The following is a 6,179-nucleotide window of genomic DNA, read 5'->3' on the forward strand; positions in this document are numbered from 1 at the left end:
CCCAACCCCAACCCCAACCCCAACCCCAACCCCAACCCCAACCCCAACCCCAACCCCCAACCCCAACCCCTTAATGTATAATTGTTGACCATATCAATCATATAACGGATAGCATCATTATCACATAAGGTTATAGTATAACCATCACTCTAAGAGATAGTGAAGACATTATTCGTCGCCCTGCTTTATCCTTGCAGCTACTTCGTCGAAGTCTTCCAGCCTGATGAAGGAAGCCTAGTTCCTCTTTGACCAGCCATAGAACTAAAGCAATTCAGTAAAAAGGTTGGCGTGGTAGGGACTGCTACCGTATCTAACGAAAATATCCCTCAGAACGTCTACGCTGATTTCCTCCTCTTTGCCCCCTGCTATCTTCAGCTGATGCCTTATGCCTTCCATCTGAGTCATCAGCAGTCGCTTGAGTTATCTCGTTGCTTCGCTTATCTCTCTCTACGACTCCAGATCCCTCTCTAGCAGCTTCTTGAGCACCTGTTTCGCGATGATGTTGGATATGCCTGCCTGTTCCTCCGCTTTCCAGACCGTCCTCAACTACGAACCGAGCGATTTTGACGATATGCTCAGGACTGATATCGTATCCGGATGACCTGAGGTTGGTGGCAAGCTGGCTCACCGTTATCGTTTCTTTCGCAAAGGGGTCGATGGACAGCGAAGTTTTAAGCTTTATCCTCCTTCCTACCTGCTTCTGCACCTCAGGAGGAGGCGTTATCTTCAGCAGGCTATCGATGAATCTCTCCGTGTTTGCTTGGCTCTTGAACAGCTGGAATACTAGTGACTTGACTGCTGATTTGATTTCGAGGATGGTGACTTGGCGACCTATTGAGTTAGTCTTCACGAGAGCTTGCGGTTCGGGTCTCTCGGGCCTTTCTCCTCGCTACTTGCTATTCAAAAAGTCCAGTTTTGTAGATCTGGTTATAGCGTTCATATTTTTCACTGAGGGAATTGATTTGCTCCTCGTATTCAGCTTTCTTGCGAGCGTGGTCGAGCTTGCGCTCCTCTAGCTGTTTCTTCAGCTATTTGGTCCATTCCATCATGTAGTCGTAGGTTTTATTTTTTTCCCTCATTCCTTCTCGAGCCTGATGATGGTCGAATGCTTTTGCTGGATGTGGTCCTTGAGTTGCTAATACTCTGAGATTTCCTTCTTCCTATCCTTGAGCCGATGGCGCAGCAGCTATATTTCGTATTAGAGTCCTTCGCTTTAGGCTGAGAGCTCTCTCACCGCCTCACTCTATCGCTTTAGTGAAGCTTTTTTGCACTAGAGGTCTCTAATCTTGATCATTCGCTGCATTTCCATCTTTTAGATCTTGTACTCCTCGCGCCCTTGGTTGGTCTTCTCGAAGATGCGCTGCAGCTAATTCTTGATTCTGGCGAAAGCTGACTACAGTTGGGTTATTTGCGTCTTGTTGAAGTCTTCTTCCTGCATGCGCTTTAGGACAGCTAGCGCTGGGAAGCCGTCATCTATTTCAGCCTTTGCTTCTCCGACTAGAGAGTGCTTATGTACACCTTAAGCTCCTGAACAGTGCTTGCCTCACTGTTCCGAAACATGCGCTTGAGGCGGTCCTTCGCTTCTCTCGCCTCTTGGAACAGTGTCCTCCTTGCTCGCAGATAACGTCGCTAGTTTTTGCTTTCTTGTGGTCCTGCTGGAAGGTAAACTCAACTTCTTTAAAAAAGTTTCCAACTTTTTGTTATGGTTTAGAGCTGATTAATACTCTTCCCGAAGCTGATCATTTAGCTTTTCCAAGTTCTTTACCTATTGTCTCTTTTCAACGTTCTCCTTTCTTAGGGTGATGGCGTCTTTGAACATGTTAAGAGGCTTGATCTGGAGGGATTTTTTGTTTTAGAAGCCCTGGTAATGCAGATCCACCTGGATAACTGCTTTTTCGTCTTGTTACTATTAGCTCTCTCCACCGGACTCGTATTCTTGGATGGCTTTGAGGATGTTAGCCTGCTTCTTGTTTTCCTCTCTGAGGTCCAGGAGCAGCTGAGAGCTGTCACATTTAAAACTACTCATTGGAAATTATAATTTCCATCGAAATTAGCCAAAAAGCTCACCCAGCTTATGCGAAAAATAATTGAAGAATAACTTACCATCATCTCATGAGCTCAATCAAAAAACCAGTCATGGCTGCTTTGCTCAATTAACTCGTCAGCAAACTCTATTCATTATAATTCTATTGATGGAGCCATAGTTTTACGCTCATTTTTAGGACGATAGGACTTAGAAATAGATCAGGCTCACTAACAACTTAGCTAGAGCCTTGACCATTGTCAACCTAAAGAGAATCTAATAAAGCAAACAGCCACCACCTTCAACCGGCATCAAGCGTTAAGATTTACTTTACGTATGCTTTACTGGCCTTCCTCCAATAGCTGGGTAGTTCGACCAACTCGGAATCGTAGGTGAAAAGATTATCATTTATCCTCAGGGTATTAACCCAACATCACCGAAGAGGAAGCAAAAGCTAAGATATAATGCTCACAGATAGAGCAGCAAGCAGAAATCATACACAAACGATTGAGGGATCGAAAAGACAAAAAAATGGTTTTCATTTATCATTCCTTCGGCACTACTCTCATGAGCACTCTATTCAGATTATACTATGCAGAATATCTTCCTAAAGTCATAGGACTTATCGGAATAGGAGCTTATCCGATTAGATTCCCTCCTGACTTTAAAACTCTGCAAAAATCACTTGAAATCGTCACTAAACAGTTTCTATCCTAAAATGCTGATGAGCTATACAAACAGCATATAGAGGAATACTCAAAGAAAAAACTGGTGGTGGACAAGAACAAGTATGTATTCATATGCCGTACAGTAGCTTTCTGCCAAGGATTAGCTTTTAAGGAAATGTTTAGTTGGATTAGGCAGTTGCCTCCTGTGCTGAAGTGCATCATATATGGAAGCGAGGATAATAGAATCAACGAAGAATATCTCAACGAAGCTGCCATCTACTATTGCTACAAGAGAAAGCTCTAGCCTTCATACGAAGGAAAAGTTAAAACCATCTTGAAAGACAATTATAACATCAAAGCTGAAAACGCACAGGAAAGATTCGTATATCGAATCTAAGGAGGCAAGCACTCCGTACACATTCAAAAGAGGTTTAACCAGCTTTTACGCAAAATAATTGAAGAGTATCTTACTGTTATCTTATTGGCTGAATCAGAAAGAAGTTATGATTGTTCAATTATCTTGTCAAAAACTGGATATTGATTATAATTCTATTTGATGGAGCCATAGTTCTACGCTCATTTTAAGGATGACAGGACTTAGAACTAAATCAAGCTCACCAACAACTTAGCTAGAGCTTTGACCTTCGTCAACCTAAACGAATCAGTAAAGCAAACAATCTATTCCTACAAAGGGTATCAGTAGGAAGGACTTTCTCTACGTCTGCTTTACGGGCCTTCCCCCCATCGATGATTAGTTCGAACACCTCGGAATCGTAGGCGAAAAGATTATAATTTATCCTCAGGGATTCTAGCCTAACATCACTGAAGAGGAAGCAAGGCTAAGATATAATCCTCACAGATAGAGCAGCAAGTAGAAATCATACACAAAAGACTGAGGGATAGAAAAGATAAAAAAATGGTCTTCATTTATCATTCCTTCGGCTCCACCCTCATGTCCGTTCTCTTCAGATTGTACTATGCCGAATACCTTTCAAGAGTTGTAGGACTTATCGGTATAGGAAGTTATCCTGTTAGGTTTACTCCTGTCTTTAAGGTTCTGCAGAAATCAGCCGAAACCTACACTAAGCAGTACCTATACTAAAATGCCGATAAGCTTTACCAATAGCATGTCGACGAATACTCAAAGAAGAAACTGGTGGTGGACAAAAACAAGTATGTCTTTTTGTGCCGTACAGTAGCCTTACGTCAGGGAATAGGCTTTAAGGGCATGTTCAGCTACACGAGGCAACTGCCTCCAGTGCTTAAATGCCTAATATACGGTAGTCAGGATAATAGGTTCGGCGAGTAATATCTTAGCGAAGCCGCCATCTATTACTGTTACAAGCGAAAGTTTTCGCCTTAATACGAAGAAAAAATTAAATCTGTCCTGAAGAACAAATATAACATCAACGCTGAAAACGCTCAGGAAAGATTCGTCTATCGAATCTAAGAAGGAAAGCATTCTGTACACGTCCAGAAAAAGTTCAAATAGATCCTGACCAAGATCATCGACGAGTATCTTTCCATCCTCTAATCGATCCATACGAACTGACGCCATATGATTGTGATTCCTTTAATAACCTTCTTTCTGATGAGCAGCTTCATGCGTGGTTTGGCAATCATATTATAATTTAAACATGAGGGAAAAGTCTGGCAAGAAAGGCCACCGCCGCTAGATAAGCAAATAGCTGATAAAGCGGCGACTCATGGAGGACCTCTATCCGATTCCTCGCCAAAAATAGCCAACCTCCCGCATGAAGATGAAATCGGCGCTCAACATCAAATTCCTGAACACCCTGGAGTTCCTGGAGTACAACCAGGTGGAGGTGTTGATGCTGCACAAATTCTAGTAGAAAGTGGCACACTAGCTGGTCATCCCGCCCACCCTGCTGGACTACGCCTTTGAATACCTCAAGATCGATAGCAACATATACCAACTGGTAAAGAAACTGGTGAACATGCACCACAAGCTGGACTAAATCAACGAGGAGCACTGATGTACTTGCTGAAGAACCTCATATCGACCGCACGGGAATAGCTGAAGAGCATCGTCACTCTTCTCTTCTTCTACCACTTCGTATGCGTCAACGTCGAATAGTACCGCACCATCATGAAGGAATTCCAAAGGGCCAGGATCTACGAACTGGCCTCCTCCCTCACCTACCCCAAGAGCGAACTGATCACCAGCAAAATACTCTCAGTCGTCCTCATCATCATGATCAAGTACAATTAAACCTAAAGCGTATTCAAAGTCGGCGCAAAAGTCATACAGCTCAGAAGAACGATTGAGAAACATACCCCAATCGCGAAGATCTAAGAGTGAACCACGAGCATGCCAGAGTCACCCTGTTCTTCAGCGTGAATATGTCGAAGCATTGATAAAGCACAACTACAATCCTTACTAGCTGATGGCCCTAGTGCAAGACGAACTCATGATCGCCAACGAGGAGAAGAACAGCCTCATCACCAACCAGATCTCCGAACTCTTCAAGGAGGAAATGCTGAAGCTGAAGAGATAGTGCAGTCCAAGATTGAAGAGGACTACTACACAACTACCACTCGCAGGAAAAGGTAATCCAGGACCACCAAAACAAGGACAAGGTGGAAATGGCCATCAAGAAGTTCAAAAGGAGGAAGTCTCTCAACTGTATGACGCCCAAGTAATTCGACAACAAGTCAGCGAAATCAGCATCTTTCAGAGCGACCAGCCGTTGAAAAACAACGAAAATGCCTCTGCCACCTCGAAGAACTTCAAGAACGTGTACAATCCGCCAGACACTGTTAAGAACTTCTCAAAACTAACATCTTAGAGCAATCTGAAGAAAGCAAAAAACTGGTGAAAACTTCATTCTTCTAAGGAAGCTCGAACGACTGCGTTTCTCAAAAATAGATCTAAAAACAGTAGAGTAGCTATCCAAACAGAACGTTTAGTGTAAGCTGAAGAGCAAATCGCGATAGAAAGAAGTCAACCCAACACTATTCATGAAGCTGAGCAGCCTCTACCAGCTCACCAACAACTACACTCTCAAGAAGGACGACAAGGCCATTCAGAAGGAAAAACTGGAGAAAAAGACCAACATCGAGAAAATATATCGGAATTTCTCCAACCTCAACAGGATAGTGAGGGAAATCCCACGAAAACAGCTAGAAAGGTAGTTTTAGAACTTCCAGAGTGTGCAGGTAGGGACTAAGAGCGAAATAAAGGAAATGCTTTCCACCGAAATAATAAACTTTTCGGCTGGTCTTCAAAATGGAAACTACGAGATTAGCTCTATCCTCAACAACAAGGGCTGCTGTAGCTATAGTTCATCAAGTGTGGCTGGAGGAACCTATCTAATCGCAATAAAGATAGAAGTTGAAACGTAGGTTTTCATCTTAAGGGTGGCCTTAATGGAAAAGATATAACATCGTCCTGAACAGAGGCAGTAATGTGCTGTGCGAAAGATACGTAACAATCTGGCCGACCATTAGATACTTAGTGAACAAAA

The sequence above is a fragment of the Nymphaea colorata genome, unplaced genomic scaffold (assembly GCF_008831285.2).
Source record: "Nymphaea colorata isolate Beijing-Zhang1983 unplaced genomic scaffold, ASM883128v2 scaffold0705, whole genome shotgun sequence".
Taxonomy (NCBI): Eukaryota; Viridiplantae; Streptophyta; class Magnoliopsida; order Nymphaeales; family Nymphaeaceae; genus Nymphaea; species Nymphaea colorata.